The sequence below is a fragment of the Rhinopithecus bieti genome, unplaced genomic scaffold (assembly GCF_001698545.2).
Source record: "Rhinopithecus bieti isolate Rb0 unplaced genomic scaffold, ASM169854v2 scaffold_1467, whole genome shotgun sequence".
Classification (NCBI taxonomy): Eukaryota; Metazoa; Chordata; class Mammalia; order Primates; family Cercopithecidae; genus Rhinopithecus; species Rhinopithecus bieti.
Genome location: NW_016803692.1, coordinates 3,275,998 through 3,299,719, shown reverse-complemented (window position 1 = coordinate 3,299,719; position 23,722 = coordinate 3,275,998). Strand labels below are relative to the sequence as shown.

The window sequence follows — 23,722 nt, the reverse complement described above, 5'->3', positions numbered from 1 at the left end:
CTATATGACATATTCTTTCAACATCATATGGGATATAGGGCTACCAAAGATTAGGTGAATGTACTTTGTTGGACTCATTGTTTACTAACTACACATTAACTTATAGATTTTTGTTAGGTAGAGATGCAAACAACTTCTATCTGATAAAAAAAAAAAAACAGCACCCAAAATTATGGCTTAATATACAGAATTAATCAGTTTTGTATCTAACTAAACTGTCTCATTCTAACATCCCCATATTTAATTGTCTATAAATACTTAAGTCCTCAAAGATTCTACAAACCATTATCTTACAGGTTCCATCATTAATTAATAAGTTGCATAAAATCTTTGACCTGTGTTTACTTTAAATTTGCACGAGAATAATGATTTTACTTGTTTGGAAATTATATTAGCAGTCTAAAATACTTGGCTCAAGAAATGAAAAACAAAACAAAAAAGAAATGGATTACAGTGTTAAATACAATCTGTGCTGGGAAAAGGCCTACAATGTTGCTTTAAAAGTATCAGATTAAAATTCTTGCTGAAATAGAGTGTGATTCATCAAATTATGATTCAATAATTGTAATAAGCTAGTAATTGTGTTTTCATTTTATTGATTTTGTCATAGGTTACTTTCCACTGACACTAGTGAAGGAAAAAAGTAAAAGAAGTATATGAATCAGCATCTTTAAAAGTAAATAAAGCTGAAATTAAAATGTGAACATCCACAAGAAAAGGTAGTTCAGTGAAGGGATAAGTTGTAATGGGAATAAAAAATATGAAGTAAGATGGAACAGCAAGGTTGTTTCTGGGATATTCATTCTGGAAAGAAAAACAAATAAGAAGATAATTATACCAACGTATCCAGTCTGGATTAGGACATGAATGCCTCGACTCAGATTTAAAGCTTGGGTTCTGTGAGGAAAAATATAATTTGGGGACATTTCTGACAAAAGAAAAATCAGTGGCAACAGAAAGATAATCACAAGATCAGATTTCTGAATGTTCTGGAATAGTTTAACACAGATATGTTTAATAAAAACTTGTTGATTGCTTTACTAATCAAAGAAAGTCAGGCTCACCTATGCTATTATTTGTATATGAGGCAATATTTTAAAACCTAGATTCTTTTCCTGATAATTTTACACCCTTTCTCTAGAACATACCTTTTGTTAGTATGTTTTTTTTGAGGGGGGAGAAATTCTTGTGGACTTGAATCAAGACACTTCTAGTTCCTGCTGTAACATTAGCTAGTCTAAAATTGAACTTATTACCTTCTCCATTATGTTCCTCCCTCATCCTCTGTTCACTATTTGAGTGAATGTCACCTTGAGGTAATCCACCAGTTTCTAAGCCAAAATTCATATGCTTTGAATACTTTCAAATTTTTTATATACTCTGAATACTTATTTTTCCCTCTCCACCACCACCATCACCACCACCACCTTCCAATCATTTACTAAGCTCCATCCATTACATCTCCTAATTCGCTGTCGGTCTGAACCACTTTTCTACAAACCTCCCTCCACAACCCTAGGGCAAGTCACTTTCTCTATTTTCCTGTTACTTATTCATGTTCCTATCCCCTATAAAATGCATCTTCACTCTGTAGCCAGACTGATCATTCTATGGAATCTGAGCATGCCACTTTGTTATTGGCCTCAGAATAGAATCCAAATTCTTTAATACACAGTTCACGGGGTCGCTCGTGAGTCGGTGGTCTCTATTTATCTCTCTTCTTTACCCTCTTCCACACAGCACTTCAGTCACTGAATAATTTTCATATTCTCATAATATACACCCTCTTTCACTTCTGGGCTTTTGTATACACTGTTTCCCCCACCTTGAATAATGTTCCCTTAAGTTTCCTCACCTAGAACACTTATGTTTGAACTAGAAGACTGAATAATATTTTCATTACAAACTTTTATTTGACTTCCATACCTTGAATTAGGTTGCTTCTATGACCTCTCACACCATCCTGGGGCCTTACAAGGTCCCTTAATGTAGTGTTTTGGCTTGTTTTGTTTTCCTAATCAGATTGTAAACTCTTTGAGTGCAGTTTTATGTTATTCACTTCCATATTCTCTGCAACCAATACAATGCCTGATACACAGTAAGTGCTTAAAAAATGCTTTGTCATTGTTGCTGCTGTTGAATGACTGATTTTTCTTTTCTTTTCTTCTTTTTTTTTTTTTGAAAGAAAGTACATGTTTCTTGGCTAGTTTTAGCCCCTCAGTACTGTTTTTCAGTCAATTTAGCGTATTTATTCATAGCATCTGCATGGATAAATTAATAAATCCTGTCCATCCTCCAGATAAGCCTGGAACATGCTGTCACAGCGGTCCCCAACGTTTTTGGCACCAGTTTCATGGAAGACAATTTTTCCATAACATTGGGGTGTGGAGGATAGTTTCAGGATGAAACTGTTCTGCTTCAGATCATCAGGCATTAAGACTCTCAAACGGAGCATGCAGCCTAGATCCCTCACATGTGCAGTTCATAACAGGGTTTGTGCTCCTATGAGACTCTAATGCTGCCACCGATCTGACAGGAGGTGAAGCTCAGGCAGTGATGCTTGCTCACCTGCCACTCACTTCCTGCTGTGCAGCCCAATTCCTAACAGGCCACAAACCAGTACAGGTCCACAGCCCAGGCGTTGGGGGTCCTTGCAATATCATGCCAGAAAGCAAGAAAGATATCAAGGTATCAAAACTAGAGTCATATTAAAAACACTTAGTAGGTGCTTGAAGAGGATCCCCTCAGCCAGATACGGGACTATATGAACTTCAACAAGGATACAGTGGATTGAAACACATCAAATATGTTTAAATTTATAGGTTCATAATGACACAACAACAAAAACTGTCCACATTCAAAGGATGAAAGGAGGCTAACTCATTATCTTGAAACATGATAAACAAAGGTGAAGAATCAAGCATTTATTCTGCCTTAGTGTACCACTAGTAACTAAATAGTAGATGAGGGGATGTATTCCAGCCAGTAAGTGAAAAAGAAATAAGAGGATTAAAAAAATCTCCATTTTGCAATGCCACAAATAATCTACTTTATCTAGGCGCTGAGCGTCAACTAGTACTAACATCACACACACATAAAGAGATCACCAGACATTATGTGCTTCCTGAAAAAAGAACAGAATACCACTGATTGTCTTGCCAAAAACAAACCTGAACATGACAAGGTCTCTATATGTGACTATCAATTTGCAGGAAACACACAGGACCAAGAAACAAGCAGAACTACACCATGAGACTATAATCAGCAAAATCCAGACTGTGGGAATCTCTACAGATTAAATGATTGGGGAGCTTTGACAACTAAATTTTAAGGGGGAAAACAGGGAATAGAGAGAGAATTTGTAGAGTGAAAGACATAGCAAATAAAACAAATAAGCCTAAACTATAGTTTTTAAGGATGCACACTTTTGTGATAAACTATGTTTTAAAAAGAAGGACTGCTTACTTTTGGGAGGAGAGCTGGGCTTGTGGTTTCATGAGGCACATAATGGCTTCGGTAGTTATGGCAGTTTTACTCTTGACCTGTGTGGTAGTTACAAGAGTCTGTCTTATAATTGTTTGTGATATACATTTGTTTTGTAAAGTTTTATGTGTCTATGTTTTACTTTACAATAAAATGGTAAGAAAAAAATTGTTGGGGTGACTTCTGGGTAAACATGCAATGCTGAATACATGTGTGAATCTCTGCTCCTGAAGACTTCATTAAAGTATCAGTGGAGAAATATTAAAAAGACAAAGTGGTAAGGTCAAGGATAATAGAAGAAAAAGATGTCAACACAGCTGATCTCATAGTATAGTCATACAAGCTGAATATTTTAAAATTAAACCCTTATTGAAAAGCTAACAAATATACAAGCACCAATTATTAAAAGAAGGAGAAAGATCTTTATTTCCTTCCCACATAGGAGAGTTCAGAACCTTGGCCAAAGAAACTTTTCATTATTTTAAAAATTCATACCTAGGTTACTATCAAGTAAAGCTCTTGCCTTTTAAATAATACATTTCAATATATTAAAACTAGAGTTAACTATCAACTGAACTTTAATGATAACATATATATAAAGGAAACCTTTTTTTTAAACACATGAATTTAGTGCTCAAAATATAATCAAATGACATGGACATCTTTGCCAAGTAGCAAAATTTCAGAAAGCTTACAGATTGAAAGATAAAAAGCACATCATCAGAGTCCATACTTTTCATTTTAGAAGCTACATTAGCATGAAACGATACAGGAAGAAAAGTAAAACAAAATCTGATAAAGATGCTCTAATTCATTTTTATAAATTTAAAATAATTTAGAAAACATTAATCAGTCCAAACATTTTCTCTCACAATGTGTTTTACTACCTCAGTTAAGTCATCCCATCACAATTTAAAATATAATACCTTAGTGAAGGAAAGGAACAGCAGTCTGGCTTCTGGTGCCTCTTAATAGAACTAGTCTGACCACCAGTTTTTACCAAGAAGCAGAAAAAAGAAGTAGTTTTAAAAATAATAAGTGAAAATATGTCTTCTGTTTTCAGACCCTTCACATCTGTTTGCTATACTGAGAAGAGTGACTCAGCATTCTCTCCAGTAAAAACAAAGTTTTATTATTCTATAATCACTAGAGGCTGGAGACTAATTCACATGCATTTTTTTTAAAGCAAAACCTGGGAACCGAAGCACTAGCAGATTCCATTAGTTTCCTGGGAAATCATAAAAGTAAAATATTATCATTCTTATTTGGCAGTAGCCAGAAGCTTGGAAGCTAGAGTGTCCTAATAGAATATATTATATTATGTGCACATACATTGAGCACTTGAATAGTTTTCCAATAGAAGTGTTAAAGTCTCTGCTTTCTATTGAAATATATAGTCCCTCAAGTTAAAAAATGGGAAGTGGATAAACTTATACACTTATACACAAACTAATTACAGTATATCCATAAAATGAACAGCCCGGATGTGGCAACCTAGACGAATCTCAAATGTCTTATGCTAAGTGAAAGAAGCCAGACCAAAAAAAAAAAAAGAGTACACACTATATGAGTCAATTTATATAAAGACTTTAGAAAATTCCAATTAATTTAGAGTAACACAAAGCAGATCAGAAGTGGCACGGAAAGCAAGAATACAAGAGGGACAAAAATAAGGTATTATATAAAAAGTGAACAAATAAATTACTGAGTTTGACAGATATGTTCATTATCTTGATCTTGGTGATGGTTTCACAGGTTATACATATGTCAAAAATCATCAAATTGTAAAATTTAAATACAGGCAGCTTATTATATGTCAATTACACCTCAAAAGCCTATAAAAGAAAAGTATTTAGTACTGGGTATTTTAGATAATCTTATGCTTTGGGGTAGGCAACATTTTTTAAGGGTTTAAAGATCTTTAGAGATAATATATAATTTATTAGTTGAACTAGTTTTCAGATAAAATCAGTGTTGCTCAGATTTTGGCTTGTTTTAGAGGTAATAACATGTTAAATTATAATAACAGCTTTAAAACAAATTATATATTTTGGAAAATTGAAACTTTTCTGATATTTTGCAAGGTAGCTTTAAGATATCCTGTTGTTATAGATAAGAGTGACACTTGGACCATTTAACTCTCATGGAAAATTTCAATTATTGATTTAATATCCACTGTGCTTTAAATATACAAGAACACAGCACAGTTTGGCTTAAATGTATCTTCTGAGTAGTTTATAAGTCTGAACAAAGTAGAGATGAATATAGCCCTTGGAAAAACAATCATTAAAAAAGGCTAAAAGATAAAATTAATAAAGGCAACATGTAAATTATGAATTCTCGAGGGCAAAGTTATGCAAAGCCTTGGCTAGTGTTGTGAATGTATAGTACATTCAATAAACATTTGATGGTCTGAATTGACGACCAAATTAAAAACAAATTCTATCTGAATAATAACTTCTTCAGTTAGGCAGTTTCAAAGTTATCCTGAAAAAAGAACTAGCCTAGCTTCTAAAGACAGGACTGAAATTTTACATATTCAAACAAGTAAGAATGTATCCAGAGGGAGAAAGGTTTTGTAAGAGGATAATTTGGTCTGAGACAAGGATCCGGCTTACAGTCACAAGGTTTTGTTTTCTAACATTTAGGGAAGCACATGTCATGTCAGTAATATGATGAGTCCAGATAGGAAAGTAATAATAAAAAAGAAAAACATTAAAATAGCCTTTACTGAGTGAGAATAACCTATCCAGAAGTTAATGCCAAAAAAAATTTCAAAAGGCAAATGTAATACATTCACTTTCCCAGTAATCTATAGAAACTAAACTTTAGCACTGGGAGGCATGCAAACTGTAAATGAAGGAACTATTCTATCTTCTGAGGAAACCACAAGCAGAAAATACAGTTTCTTGAAAATGCAAACTAATCCATCTAGGTATCTGTCTCTCCTTCATTTTCTTTTGCTGTTTTAGATCTAAAAGCCATGAAAACCAGGTATTTTCCATCACGATACTGCTGAGAAATTTAGTGATTATTGCTATTCACATATTTTCCCTTCTGTAATTCTATGTCTTTGGGCAGAAAATATAGCACAGATCAATTCCATATGTGCAGCATCCTGAAAACTCAACAGAGAAAATCCACAAAACTACAATGACAATAAAATTCCTTATGACAAAACATACATTCTGTGTTCCAAATAAGACTTTTGTTTAGATAGTATTTACAGTATTTTTTTAAAGAGATTGAGTCTTGCTCTGTCAATCAAGCTGGAGTACAGTGGCATGATCACAGGTGTGCGCCACCATGTTCAGCTAATTACAAAAATTTTTTTTTCTTTTTTTTTTAGAGATGTGATCTCATTTTGTTGCCCAGGCTGGTCTTGAACTCCTGGACTCAAGTGATACTCTTGCTTCAGACTCCCAAGCAGCTAAGATTAGAGATACAAGCGATCTGTGCCCAGATATTCACAGTATTTTTAATATCACTTTTAAAGGAAACTACAAAGTCAACTGGAAAGTCTACTTTTAGTCTAAAGTCCACATAAAATTATAGTTAAGTTATAATTAAAAAATAAACAATTCTGGCCATTATTTGATATTTAGGTTTGGATAATCTATAGTGACAAAAAGCAGATCCCCTCATGGTAGCCCGAGGAGGAAGGGGGAAGGAGAGGCAGAAAAGGATTACAAATGTAAACAAGAAAATTTGGGGGTTTGATGGGTGTGTTCACTATCCTGATTTTGTTAATTGATATGGTTTGGGTCTGTGTCCCTGCCCAAATCTCATGTCAAATTGTAATCCCCAATGTTGGAGGTAGGGCGTGGTGGGAGGTGACTGAATCATGGGGTCGGATTTCACCCTCAGTGTTGCTCTCATGATACTGAGTGCTTGCAAGATTTGGTTGTTTAAAAGTGTGTGGCACCTCTCCCTCTCTCTCTTCCTCCTGCTCAGGCCATGTAAGATGTGTCTGCTTCCCCTTCACTTTCCACCATGGTTGTTAAGTTTCCTGGGGCCTCCCCAGCCATGTTTCCTGTACAGCCTGTAGAACCACGAGCCAATTAAACCTCTTTTCTTTATAAATTACTCCGTCTCAGGTATTTCTTTATAGCAGTGCAAGAAAGACGAACACAGTGATGGTTTTACAATTTATATATATGTCAAAAGTTATCACATTTTACCACATATAACTGTTACATGTTAACTGTACCTCTATAAAGCTGTAACAAAAAAAGGTAATTGGTATTAGGTGTTTTAGATGTTTCTTTTTGGTAGGCAACAGTTGGTAATAATTTGAAGATCTTTAGAGAGAAAATAGAAATTATTCATTGAACTTGTCCCCAGATAAAAATCAGTGGAGCTCAGATTTTGAATTGTTTGAAAGTAACAGCATAACCATTATTTAATGCATATTTTTGGCTAAGTATAATTTTAAGTACTCAATATCTATGTATCTGTCTCAGAATTCTTATAAATATCTTAAGTAAAGAATATCAATTTGGCTAGGCACGGTGGCTCACGCCTGTAATCCTAGCACTTTGGGAGGCTGAGGCGGGTGGATTACCTGAGGTCAGGAATTTGAGACCAGCCTGACCAACATGGCGAAACCCTGTCTCTGCTAAAAATACAAAAAAATTAGCCGGGCGTGGTGGTGGGTTCCTGTAGTCCCAGCAACTCGGGAGGCTGAGGCAGGAGAACTGCTAGAACCCTGGGGCGGAGGTTGCAGTGTAACTGAGATGGTGCCACTGCACTCCAGCCTGGACGACAGAGGGAGACTCCATCCTCAAAAAAAAAAAAAAAAAAGAGTTTAAATTAACTTAAGAGATAGTTACTATGTATCAGGCACTGTTCTTGGCATTGATCATATACTAGAAAACAAACAAAAAAATTCCTTGGCTTCATAGAAAGTATATTCTAGAGACTCTTTATCTCAAAGATCGTCTCCCTTTCAATGTATGTATGTTTGCTGCATGGAGTGGGAAGTTAGGTGATTAAAAAAGATTTACACTGAGACCATCCTGGCTAACACGGTGAAACCCCGTCTCTACTAAAAAATACAAAAAAACTAGCCGGGCGAGGTGGCGGGCGCCTGTAGTCCCAGCTACTGGGGAGGCTGAGGCAGGAGAATGGCGTAAACCCGGGAGGTGGAACTTACAGTGAGCTAAGATCCGGCCACTGCACTCCAGCCTGGGTGACAGAGCGAGACTGTCTCAAAAAAAAATAAAATAAAATAAAAGATTTACACTGTTACGAGGAATTGGCATGTCTCAATTACCTACTTTTGTTCTAGATACACAGCTATGGGTCCAGGGCCACTCTATGTTGTTTCACATTCTCTTTTTCTTCAAATGGGATATCTTGTTTTCCTTCTTTCTTCACTATCTATACTGGTTAGTAGAAATGTAGACATATTTAGGCCTCATTGAAAGGAATGCACCTTACCCTGAGAACTTGGCCTTAGAGATGTAAGCAATAATTGGCCAGTACCTTGGGGTACCTTCTTTTGGAGAAAGGACAGTGCGTTTTCAGCTGTGTAGGTGCCTGCACTGTTAGGCAAAGGCATGTTTAAAACTGTATAAGTGGCAAGAGGGGATAAGTAGATATTGGGCACTAAAGATGTGAAATGTAGAGGACATTTCTTCAATCTGCTAAAAATCTCTTTGGAGAAACATTATTCCCCATTTCGCAGTCCATGTACTCTGTTCTCCATCCCGGTTTCCAGGGGTGGGAAAATGACCTAAATCTTGCAAATTACAGTATTCCTATTCCATTGCTATTGCAATTGATTGAAAGATGATCATGTGGGCCGGGCGTGGTGGCTCACACCTTTAATCCCAGCACTTTGGGAGGCTGAGGCAGGCAGATCACGAGGTCAGGAGTTCGAGACCATCCTGGCCAACATGGTGAAACTCCATCTCTACTAAAAATACAAAAATTTGCTGGGTGTTGTGGCATGCGCCAGTAGTCCCAACTACTCAGAGGCTGAGGCAGGAGAATCGCTTGAATCCAGGAGGCAGAGGTTGCAGTGAGCCGAGATTGTGCCACTGCACTCCCGCCTCGTGACAGAAAAAAAAAAAAAAAAAAAAAAAAAAAAAAAAAAAGATGATTATGTGGTCAAAGCCTGATTGGCTGGAGTCTCCTAACAATTTTTGCTAGAGACACAAGGAAAAAAAGAGTGCTTTCTTTTTGCTTAGATTGCTAACTCTGAGGGCAACAGAAGCCTAGAATTGCCAATGACCACTTTTTCTACAACGTGTTCCTGTGAATGTAGCCAACAGAGAAATGCCAGGATAAGATTTACAGAGTGTCTTGGTTATATTCATCAAGTTCCTGTACCTAGCCAAATCTCTAGACACATATACTCCTGGACTTCCTGATTATATTATCCAATTCTGATTTTTTTTTTTTCACTTAAAACTGTTCAAACTGAGTTTCTGTCACTTTCAATGGAAAAAGGCCTTACTGAAACATTGAAGTATTTGCAGTTCTTTACATACATCTAGCTTCTTCACACATCTGTGCTTTTACAAATGCTGTTTCCTCTGGATGGAATGCCCTTGCCCTCTGTTTCTACTTGATAAATCCGTACTATTTCTTCAAGTCACTGCTCAAACACCCATGTACTCCATGCCACTGGTTCTTGCATCATGTAACTTGTTACCAACTCAAATGTAACATGATCTATGAAAACTTTCACGATGCACCTTAGTCAGAATCAGCAGCAGATTATTTTCTATCTGTACAGAACTCTGTTAATATGGCTAGTTAGCACTATTCATACTATACTGTAATTAAGGGCATGTTTCTCTGTTCCAATGAAATGCAAGCTCATGCAGGAAAAGGAATATATCTGACCCATTTTTGTACCTCCAATATTTAACTTCACATGTCACTGGAAGATAATTCTTCATTGGTCCCTTGCATTTCCACACATTCTGCAAATGAGGTATTGACTTTGCATTATTCCAGTCACTCTCTTCAGAGATTTTTGCATTGCTTCCTGAAGCAAAGGGCAGGAGGGAATGCTTACTGTCCAAGATAACAGAGATAATATCTCTCTAGAATACATTATCTTTTCTGACTGCCCATTATAAAAGATTTAGTCTCCTTAAACTTCAGATTCCTCTTATGTAATGCAACCTACCACATATGCAAGCATCATCTAGCCCTCTTCTTGTCACCCTGTAGGAAGTGGGGCTCAGTTAATCAGTGCAAAAATGTTGATACTCTGAAAAGTGCTTTTGCCAAGAGTAATAAACTATCTTTTGTCATTGTTTTAGGAGCTTGTGTCTTTTACCAGAATCATTGAAACCGTCAGACTAACTTGTTGGCTTGCAAACAGAATAAAATCTCAGATTCTGACAGTTTTGGTGATGAAGATGGGATACTGAGAGAGACATAGCTTTCTGGAGGAGGAAGTATTAGGGCCTCACAGATGATTAACAGGATTTGAGAGAAGTCCATGGGAAATTGCAAGAATATGTCAACCAAATACATGGTCAACAAGCAATAAATGGTCCTCCACTTTATTGCCTGTTTAGAGCAGGTACTGGGAGAGACAGCTTCAGGCCAAGTACAGGGAAGTAAGTTCAAAGACAGTTGCGCTAGTTGTCCCTAACTCTCTTCTGGGCAGAAAGGCTTCCTCATCAATCTGGTGAGCAGTTTCAGGTTTGCAACATTGTAACAAGCACTTTGGGAGGCTAAGGTGGGTGGACGGAGGGGATAGCTTGACCAGCCTGGGTAACACAATGAAAACCTATCTCTACAAAAATAAAAAATAAAAAACTTAGCTGGGTGTGGTAGTGCATACCTGTGGTTCTAGCTATTTGAGAGGTTGAGATGGGAGGACTGCTTGAGGCTGGGAGGTTGCAGCTGCAGTGGCCGTGATCACGCCACTGCACTCTAGCCTGGGTAGGCAACAGAACAAGACCTTATCTCAATAAAATAAAATAAAGTAAAATAAAATAAAAAATAGAAAAGAAAAGAAAAAGAAAGATTCATCCTGAGTAGGCAGAAGATTCTATCTCCTTATAGATAATAGTTGCAGAGACTCCCATCTATAGTGAGTATAAAAGGATGAAAATTTGTGACCAGTATGAGCAAAAAACAGGCAATGCAATACAACTTTGGCTGGTTCACCTGGGAGATGAGAGAGGGGTCTCATATTTTTTTCACAACACAAGAATTGCCACATTAGCTCAGATTACCTAACCACTGAATATGCCGCCTCTGACACAGCTTGAAATAAAAGGTTTTAATAATTTGATGCCAACCTACTTTTACAATCTTATTTGTCACTCTGTGCCAACACACAAAAAACTGTATCAGCCAGCCAGTGTCACCCACTCCTGTAAATCCACCATGAATATAACCTAGGTCTCTTGGCTCTGCTTACGTGGTTCACTGTGCTTGGAATGCCCTCCCCTTTCCTGCAATTTATTAATAAACAATCTAATTCAAGTTCCGTCGTTTCTATAAACCCTTCCATCTTTTTTATGAATCCTTCTCTATCCTTTCATTTTTTGTTAATCTATCTCTAACACTGAACTCTAACAACTCCTTAATTCTCATATGATGCCTTCACCATTACCTAACAGTTTACATATAGATTTTGTTCTTCCCAACTAGACTAAATCTTCCTAAATTATCAATTACATTTTATTTTTAATATATCTTACAGTGATTACTAGGCACATATTTGCACATAGTAGAAACCTAATACTTTTTTTATCGACTGACTTAATCACATGTACTCTTTCAGCATGACTTAAGCGACAATTAAAAACATGAAATTTATCATCCAAATCCCAGTCATAAAAGATATCAAAGAAGTAAATCATTTAGGTGAAGGGAATCCATTACATTCTAATCAATTAATATAGCTGGCCACAGTCTAGCTTATTCCAATTAAGTCCACTGAAGTACTAAAAATGAAGTTTAAAAGCATGCTTTGAATTAGGCAAGATGGCCGAATAGGAACAGCTCCAGTCTCCTAAGTATACATATGTAACAAACCTGCACATTATGCACATGTACCCTAGAACTTAAAGTATAATTAAAAAAATAAATAAATAAATAAAAGCATGCTTTTACTTGATATAGCCAGATTTTTGAAACTCACTTCAGTCTTTGTCTCTAATGAAGACCACCCTGATGGAAAAAGAGGACCCACTGCTTGGCCGCTTCTGGCACTGCTGTGATTAGTGGTCTTGATTCATTTTTGTCATAAACAACTGGCCCCATATACCAAGTACATCATCCAAAATTCAAATATTTGGCAATCTCTGTAGCCCAGGGGGCTTAACAGCTGAATCAACAAACATTCTAACCATCCTGCTACCATATAAGAAGGTGCTCTGCTGCCAGAACTGAGAGGACACTTGGGGTTAGTGCTCAATACTGATACTACTATGATTAAAGAAATAGAAAAGATTCCTGTAGAGCATTTTCCATACGTTTTTATTAAAAGCAGAAAAAAAAATATGGAAAAAATAAATCTTAGTTATTAAGGCAAGTGATGTTTTATCTTGGAACACCTCTAATATTTAAAATTCTGTGAAAAGCTAAATGCACAGATCTTTTCACTTCATTGTTACAGCATATGCAAATATCATCACTGTCACATTGCCTAGAATAAGTAAAACATTAAGAAGAGAATAAACGCTTTGAAGTGGTTTGAAATCACATTTGCTCAGCTGGTCTTTAATGATGAACAGTTCTCTTCAATGCCAATGGCAAACAGCATTTACAACAAAAACTTCAGAGTACTTTGTTTTCACCAACTCTTATGAAGATTTGAGTTTCCTAACCAAAAGTCACTAGCAAGAAATGGTGGTCAGTCCTGTCCTTCCTTTTTAGTTGAGTAGATGACCATTTGCATGGTATGATTAAGTTGAGAGGTATAAAAGTTTCTAGTCATCCATAAGTTTTTCCCTGCTCACTAAATGACACCCTAAATTCTTTGATTAATGACATTTTGCATTAGTTTCAGGTTTCTGTTCATTGCTAAAATGCAAATATTCTTAAAATAGGAATACATTGCCGTTAGCTCATAATCATTTACTGCTGGGAGTGAAATATATTCATCAGGTCTTTCCATGAAAACAGGCTTTGATGGGAAGGGCAAATTTTAGCACACAGATTGTTTGAGATGGAAAAGAACTCATGCCCAAGGGGGTAAACACACACACACACACACACACACACACACACACACACAAAGGAGAGACTAAGAGCCTCAGGAAAAAAAAAAATTCTTCAACTATTTTACAACTTTCTCTGAGGACTGCACTGATTCTAGACTTTCAAGGGATGACCTGATTTTTAAATTTTAATTTTATCAAACCTAATCAAACCTGATGCCTGGGATAAAGGACAGACAGAGACAGTAGAGGCTTTGACATGGTATAAGAATTGAATATTGACTTCTTGACTATAAGCTCCCTAAGTCAGGACCTAATCTTATTCACCTCAGCACTTTTTTTCTTAGTGATTGACATATATAATAGATATCCGAGAAAGATCTGTTGAAAATGAATAGTAAGAATTGGATTGTCTAAAGAAGAGCATAAAAGGCAGAGATATTCCCATAGGTGGATCTTTGGGTTCTGATGATCAGCCAATCACATCTCTATGACTGTCAGTCACATTGTGTGTAGGGGGATGTCATAGATTAGTGCCACCATTAAAAACCTAAAAGATGTAGCAGTGGTGGTCCCTATCACAGCATTGCTGAATTCACCAGGCGGGCTCCTGCAGAGATCAGATAGATTCTGAAGGGTGACTGTAGACTACCACAGCCCTAGTTACAGCTGCTTTGTCAGATGTAGTATGATTGCTAGAGAAGATTACTAAGTCTTCCCATAAATGGTATATAGTCACCAATTAAGCAAATGTACTTTTTTCCTTTAAAATTAAAAAAGATAATAAAAAACTAGTTTGCATTCATGTAGGATGGACAATAGTCACTTACATTTTTCCTGTGTTCTCCTACCTCTGTCATATGATACAGGTTCAGTCTGAAGAGATCTGAACCTTCAGTGAATGCCACAGAACATCACCCCAATCCACTGCATACATGATGTCATGCTGATTGAACAAGAATAGCAAGAGATGGCTAGTACAATAGAGAATTTGGCAAGACACATGCACTCAAGATGGTAGGATATACACCCTTCAAAGATTCATAAGCTGGCCAATTCTCTGAAGATTTAGGATCCCAGTGGTTAGGGATATACTTGAATAGCCCCTTTAAGGCAAGAGCAAGTTGAGAGTCTTACATACTCCACCATGAAAAAAAAAAAAAAAAAAAAAAAGGAAAGGCATGCCTTTTGGGGTCCAGAGAGCAAACCATTCTATACTTAGGAATACTACTTTAGCCTATATACCAGGTGACACTGAAGGCTGCTAGCTTTGAGCGGCACCCAAAACAGGAAAGGGCAACATCATAAATCTACGACATGGTACAATCAGTCCCGCCACTTGTACATTTAATCAAGAAGATCCTCTAGTATTGGAGGTATTACAGTGGAAGAAGATGCAGTATGAAGCCTATGGCAGTTTGCAGTGAGAGAAATAAATGCTGCCTCTGGAATTCTGGAGTAAGGCCATGTCATCTGAAGCAGAAAATAATATGCTTTTTGAGAAACAGTTTTTGGTATTACTGGAACCTAGTAAAGGAAGGACACTTGACTATGGGACATCAAGTAACCACACACTTAGAACTTGCCATTATATCCTGGGTTCTGTTAGGCTGCCAAGACATAAATTCAGATGGGCACTAGCAGCAATCCATTATACAGGAGAAATGTTATATACAGGATTGAACCCAAGTGGGACCAGGAGGAACAAGTAAGCTGCATTAATAGGTAGCCCAAACCCCAATGTCACCTTCACACTCACTGCAGTTCCCTTCTCCTGGCTTATAACTAAAGGAATATGTGTTAGGGTGAGAAAATAGCTCCCATATGACTAGCTGGAGGAGCTTGGTTTATGGTTGGGTCAGCTGGATAAGCAGTTGTAGTTGAAAATGGATAGCAACAGCAAAAGAGGTACACTTATGAGTACCTGAATAACAACAGAGAAGAAAAACGTCATCCTAATGAGTAGATCTGTGAGCAGTGTACCAGCTCATCATCTTTTGTGTGTCAAGAGAAGTGACCTGAAGTGAGGATATATAGATTCTTGGGCAGTAATCAATGGCATGGTTATCTGGTCAGGGGCCTGGGAGGAGAAAAAATAGAGGAAGAGAGAGATCTGAGATACAGTCACATGAATAGACACATGGGATTAGGGAAAGAGTATGAAGAGTTCTATCTCACACATTAATGCCCACCAGGAAGCATATACCATGAAGGAGTTTATAAAAAACCAAGTAGATGAAATGACTTGGCCAGTTGACATCAGGCAGCCTTCATCTTTGGTCACTCCCAGACTGGCATGAGTGTCACATGAATGGAGAAGACATGGCAGCAAAGACAGAAGTTATGTATGAGCCCAACAGCATGTACTATCACTTACCAAGGATGTTCCAGCTTCTGCTGACTCTGAAAGTCCCATTTGTCAGATAAAAAGACCAACAACATCCCCGTTATGGCACCATTCCTCGAAGAAGACAAATAGCTACTCTGTGGCAAATTTCTTACCTTGGGCCCCTTCCAACCCGGAAGTATCAACAGTTCATCCTCACAGAGATAGGTATCTATTTTGGGTAAGAGTTTACCTTTCTTGTCTCTAAAGTTCTACTAGCACCACTATCTAGAGACTTACAGAATGCCTGAACCACAAACAGGAAACCTCACAGAACACAGCATCCAAATATGAAGACCCTCTTCACATTGAAGGAGGTGCAAGGAGTAGGCCCATGATATAATCCATTAGTTTTTATCCTGCCCAATCTAGAGGCATCCAGCCTCATGTAACATTGGAACTTCCTTCTAAAGTTTTAACTGATGTGCCAGTTAAAAGAAAATAATGTGAAAAAATGGTGTATTACCCTTTAGGACACAGTGGATTTATTAAATTACTGACCCCTATATGGAGTTTTGTCCCAAAAAGGATGAACATTTGGGTCTAAAGACCAAGGGGTGGAAGCAGGTATGGTCCTATTTACCATCACTCCCAATGACACACTGTATTCTGTGCTTCCTTCACCCCACACTGAACTCTACAGGGTTGAAGATCTTGTTACCCGAAGTGGGGGTTCTCTCTTGACAGGAGATACAACAAAGGTCTTACTAAACTAAAAGTTATGGCTGCTACCAGAGCACTTTGGAGTTTTTGTGACCAGGTCTGAACAAATAAAAAGAGAAGTCACCACACTGGCTTGACTAATTGACCCTGATAAACAAAAGGAAGCAAGACTGCTTTTATACAATAAAGGCAGGAAGGAATACATATGAAACTCAGGTGATACACTGGGCACCTTCTTGCATTCCTGTCAAACATACATGCTCTTCAGCAATGAAGGTTTAGGTTATAATACCAGATAAGCTACCAAGATCAGCTGAGGTGATAGCTAGGGGTGAGGGGAATGTAAAATGGATAGTGAAAGAGTGAGAAAAGTACCAGTTGTGGCTCTGAGAGCAACTGGATTGACAGAGGCCACAGTCCATCCTACTAACACAGACAGATCATGTAAAACAAAAATAAGTGAAGATACAGCAAATCTAAACAACATAATCAATAAGGAAGGGCAAATCACTACATACCAAACTTTGCACCTGATAATAAGAATATACCATCTTGTCAAGAAGACATTGAACATTCACAAAAAGTGAACATATACTAGGTAAAAAAGAAAAAGGTCAGTAAGTTCTATAAAGTAAAAAAAAGTCTCTGATCACCATGCAATGAAACCAAAATTATTAACAAAATCAAAACTGAAAAGCTCTCCCACTTGAAAATTTAAAATTGCCTATTTAAATAATTACTGGGTGAGAAGGCATATACAAATTGAAATTATAAAATATCAAAAGTAATTTTAATAAAACATACTCCATATGGAAGTCTATTGAATACATTTAAAGTAATGATAAGAGAAAAAAAAACAGACCTTAATAATTTTATAAATAAAAATAAAAGAATAAAAAGAAATTAGAAAAGGAACAAAGCAACAATATCCCCTCTTATGACTCCTTGTCAACATTATACTGGAAGTCCTAGATAATGCAATATGACCAGAAAAAGAAGTAAAAACTATACAGATGGAGAAGGAAAATATAAAGCTGCCTTTGTCACAGATGACATGATTGGCTATGTAGAAAATCAGAAAAAAAATGAACAAAATCCTCCTGGAATGAATAAGCAATTATAGCAAGGTTGTAGGATACAAGGTTAATAAACAAAAGTTAATTGGCTTCTTATATGCCAACAACAAACAAATGAAATTTGAAATTAAAAACACAATACAGCACCAAAAAATGAAACATTTAGGTATGAACCTAAGAAAATAAGTACAAAACTTATATGGGGAAAATTATAAAATTATGATAAAAGAAATAAAAAAGGATTAAGTAAATTATTCCCAACGTGATCTATAGATTCAATGCAATACCAAACAAAATCCCGTAAGTTATTTGTGGATACTGACAAACAGATTCTAAACTTTATACGGAGAGGCAAAAGACCCAAAATAGCCAGCCCAACTTGAAAGAGAAGGATAGAGTTGGAGGACTGATACTACTAGACCTCAAGACTTACTATAAAGCTACAATATTCAAGATGGTGTGGTAGTGAAGAAACAATAGATAAGTAGATGAGTGGAACAGGATAGAGAACTCAGAAATAGACCCACATAAATACAGTCAACTGATCTTTGACAAAGGAGCAAAGACAATACAATAGAGCAAAGATAGTCTTTTCAACAAATGCTGCTGAAATAACTGGACATCTACATGCAAAACAGAAACGAATTTAGACACAGACCTTACACCTGTCACAAAAATTAACTCAAAATAGATCACAGACCTAATGTAAAATGCAATATTATAAAATCCTAGCAGATAATACAGGAGAAAATCTGGATGACCTTGAGTATGGCAATTACTTTTTAGAAACAACACCAAAGACACAATCCATACTGAACTTCATTAAAATTTAAAACTTCCGCCCTGCAGAAAACAATGTCAAGAGAATAAGAAGACAAACCACAGACTGGAAGAAAATATTCGCAAAAGGCACATCTGATAAAGAACTGTTACCCCAAATACGCAAAGAACTCTTAAAACTCAACAATTAAAAAAAACAAATTAAAAAGGCCAAAGACCTTAACAAACACCTCACCAAGGAAGATATACAGATGGCAAATAAGCATATGAACAGACGCTCCAAATTATATGTCATTAGGGAACTGAAAATTAAAACAACAATGGGGGCTGGTTCCAGTGGCTCACGCCTTTCATCGCAGCACTTGGGAGGCCAAGGTATGATGACTGCTTGAGTCCAGGAGTTTGAGACCAGCCTGGGCAACACAGTGAGACCTTGTCTCTACAAATAATAATAATAATAATAATAAAAACAGTTGGGCGCCGTGGTACATGGCTGTGGTCCTCCCTACTCAGGCAGCTGAGGTTAATAAACAAAAGTTAATTGGAGCCCAGGAGGTTGAGGCTACAGTGAGCCATGGTCACTCTACTGAACTCCAGCCTGAGTGACATAGTGAAACTCTGTCTCAAAACAAGCAAACAAACAAACCCACCACCATCAACAACAAAACCCATGTGGTGCCACTGCACACTCACTAAAATGGCCAAAATCCAGAACACTGACACGAAATGCTGGTGAGGATGTAGAGCAAAAGAAACTCTTATTCACTGCCGGTTGGAATGCAAAACGGCACAGCCACTTTGGAAGATAGGGAGTCTATTACAAAACAAAACATACTTTCACTGTGTGATCCAGAAGCCAGACTCCTTAATTCTACCCAAAGGAATTGAAAATTTATGTACACACAAAACCCTGCACATGACTACAGCAGCTTCATAACTGCCAAAACCTGGAAGCAACTAAGATGTCCTTTAGTAGGTGAATGGATGAACTGTGGTATATCCAGACAATAGAATATTATTCAGTGCTAAAAAGAAATGAGTTATGAAGCCATGAAAAAACATGGAGGAACCTTAATTGCATATTAATAAGTAAAAGAAGTCAATCTAAAAAGACTACATACTGTACGATTCCAACTGCCTGACATTCTGGAAAAGACAAAATTATGAAGACAGTAAAAAGATCAGTGCCCATAGGTTGCTGGGGGCAGGGGAGAGGAGGGATGACTAGGCAGAGCAGAAAGGATTTTTAGGGCAATGAAAATACTCTGTATAATAATATAGTGGTAAATCATTACATATTTTTCCAAACCCATAGAAAGCACAACATCAAGAGTGAACACTAACACTAATGTAAACTGTGAACCTTGGGAGATAGTTATGATGTGTCAATGTAGGTTAATTAACTGTAACAAATGTACCACTCTTGTAGAGGATAATAGGATCACCACAATCAAGTAGAATATATTTCAAGAATGCAAGTTGGGTCAATAAAAAAAAAATCCATTAATATACCATACACATAGATCCAAACAGAAAAAATACATAATTATCTCCATACATGTAGGAAATATAAAACCTTTAACCAAGTATATATATTTGACAAAATATAATAATCATTCGTGATTTAAAACATTCAAGAAAATATAAATTAATGGATATTTCTTTTTTTAATCTTTCTTTTTTTGGTGGGGCGGGGGGAGTCTTGCTGTGTTGCCCAGGCTGGAGTGCAGTGGTGCAAAAACTTCACCAAAACGTCTGCTTCCTGGGCTCAAGTGTTCCTCCCACCTCAGCCTCCTGAGGAGCTGGGACTGTAAGTACACACCACCATGCCAGGTTAATTTTTGTGTCTTTTTTGTAGAGACAGTGTTTTGCCATGCTGCCCAGGCCGGTCTTGAACTCCTGGGCTCAAGCAATCCCCAGCCTATCTCTTTAATGTAATAAAATATGAATATTTTAATCTTCATGACGGCATTTACTTTATGAGAAATCACTCTAATGTTTCCACTAACATCAGGAACAGATCAAGGATGCTCACTACTTCTTTAACATTGTACTCAGGTATTACAACACAATTAACCATGAGAATTAACTTAGAGATTTAAGAAGTGGGAAAGAAGAACTAAAATGATCTCTATTTTAAAATTACATGAGAGCATGTCTAGAAAACTCTGGAAAATCAATAGTAAAACTAAAAAAAAAAAAAAAAAGAAACCATTAAGGTAACAGGATATAACATTAACATTGAAAAATCAATAATCTTTGGACACATAAACAAAAATGTATTCGAGAATATAATGGCAGAGAAAATCCGTTTTACTATAACAACAAAAAATATAAAATGCGGAAGAAAAAATTTAACAAAAAATGTGCAAAACCTAAGGAATATTTTAAAACACTCCTGAAAAACACAAAAATGGATCTGAACAAATGAAAGACAACCCCCCCACCGTTGTTCTCGAAAGACTGAGTCAATATCATAAAGATCTCAGCACTCCCTTAATTTGTAAGTGTAAGTTGAAGCCAATAAACATACTAACAATATTTGTTAATGAACCTAGATAAATTGATGTTAAGGTTTATATGGAAAAACAAGAAGGCAAGTGTAGCCAGGTAAACACTGAAAAAAGCTCAGAGGACTGAAAACCTTTCCAGACATCTCAACGCAACATAAAGTTTCTGTCATTAAACCAAGGTGGTACTTGTGCATGAACAGACAGCCTCTCAGATGGAAGAGAAAATAAAGTACAGACATAGATCCAAGAAGTAGAAATTTAGTACAGTCATGTATCAGTTAATGATGGGTATTTGTTCTGAGAAATATTTTGTCAGGCAATTTTGTCATTGTGTGAACATCATAGAGTATACTTCCACAGACCTAGATAGCGTAGTCTACTACACACCTAAGCTATATGGTATAGCCGATTACTTCTAGACGATAAACCTGTACAGTATGTTACTGTACTAAATACTGTAGGCAATTGTAACACAATGGTATTTGTGTATCCAAATCTATATAAACATACAAATGGTACAGTAAAAATGTAGTATAAAAGATAAAAAATGGTACACCTATGTAGGGCACTTACCATGAATGGGGCCAGCAGGATCAGAAGTTGCTCTGGGTGAATTAGTAAATCAGCAGTGAGTGAATGTGAAGGCCCAGGGCATTACTGTACACTTTTATATGACTGACAACACAGTAGGTTTGTTTACAACAGCATCACCACAAAACATGTGAGTAATGATGTCACAAAGGCTTTATATGACATCACCAGGTGATACAAATTTTTCAGTTCTGTTATAATCTTATGGGACTAGGGTTGTATATGAGGCCCATCAATGACCAAAACGATGCATGCAGTGTGTGACTGTGTATGATATAGGTAGCATAATTTAAAATAAACTATGATACTGAGGCAAAGATAGACTGTTTAATGAATGATTCTGGGAAAACTGATTAGCCATTTAGAAAAATGTAAAATGAAATACATAAATCACAACAGACATACACAAACACACAAAACTTTTAATGTATGAGACCTAAATACAAAAAGAAAACTAATCAAGAATCATAAGAAAACATAGGTGATTTCTTTAAAACCTGGATATAGGAAAAGGTTCTCTAATGATGACTCAAAATCCAAATTCCCTAAAAGATTGACAAATTTGGCTATTTAAAAATGTAAAGCTATTTCCTGTCAAAAAACTCTACAAATAAAGTCAAAAGACAAGTGACAAATTAGGAAAAAATTACTTGCAATAGTTATCACAGGTAAAGGGCTAATTTCTCTAATACACAAATAATTTTAAACATTAGAGTAAAATGACCAAATACCTAGTAGAAAAATGGGCAAAAAACATAAACGGACATTTCACAAGAAAGATTATAAAACAGTCCTCAAACATAAAAAGATTTTCAGTGTCATTCATAGTGAGAGAAATGTCATAATTACAGAAATGTTGATAGGAATGCAATTCTTTCGGAGAAGAATTTGGCAATATCTAACAATATCTTCTTTTGACCTAGCAATCCAATTCTAGCAATTCACCATGAAGACGCACCTCCAACCATACAGAAATACGTAAGCACAAGTTTATTCATTGCAGGAGTGTTTGTAATTGCAAAATGCTGGAAACAAACTACATTTCCATATGTAGGAGAATGACTGAATAAACTGATACATCCACACAATGAAGTATTATGAAGCTACAAAATTACATAAAGAAGAGCTCCATGAATTGATATGCTGTGTTTTCCAGGATATATTTTTAAGTAAAAAAAGCAGAGTGCAAAAAAGTATCTATACTATGTAACTTTTATGTAATAAAAAAGTATAAGAAAATACACATACATCTGCCCCTTAAACAAGCAAAACATACACACACACACACAACACACAAGAAGGATACACCAGAAACTACTGAGATTGGATACCTCAGGGGTAGGTGAGAACATTGAAAAAGGATAAGAGGATGAGGACCGGGCAGAAAAGTAAGCAGGGTAGTACACTTATCTAACTTTGTCCTATATAGCTTTGCCTTATAGAATAATTTCTCTAACTTTTCTGGAAGAAAATACACAGTTAAAATTACTGTTTAATATAAGCATACTTTTAATATGAGTTTCCTCACACGGTTTTAAAGAAAAAACATATGAATTATTTTTCTGTACCTTTTAGTTACTCATGAATAAACTCAGCTTAACCACTAAGATTACACTACTCTAAAGTGGTAATGGCTATTGAGGAAGGCTTAGCCCCTGATTTTAGCCTTATAGAATTTAACCTAATTATTCTGTAGAAAAATAATGATGAATAAATACAATTGTAAGATATTTGATGACTGTAAATGTTGCCAACATGTATAATTAGTTCACTGGGCTAACTCGGATTATTTTTCTCTGTCTGTGAGACTATCTTCTAAGTTACCTGCCCTTCTCCTACTCTTATCTCAGGCTGCTTCATACGCTCTTGGTACTATAAAACTTGCGCTTTTGAATCACATTCACCCTGTACTGCAAAGGCAATCCAGTTCTCCTTCTCTGCTCCAGCTCCTGTGCAAATTAAATGTTAATGGAAAAAAATCCATAGCAAAGCCTATTAGTGTCTTTCTTTTATCACTTTATTTTTAAAAACATTTATAGAATGCTATCTCTGTGTCATGCTATGTTGCAGTAAACGGTAGTAATAATT

At 36.4% G+C, this 23,722-nt stretch overlaps 1 protein-coding gene across 1 annotated transcript in view; it reads right to left on the bottom strand.

Annotated features, from left to right (window-relative positions):
* Positions 1-23,722, bottom strand: part of COL24A1 (collagen type XXIV alpha 1 chain) — a 411,426-nt gene that overhangs the window by 238,413 nt on the left and 149,291 nt on the right.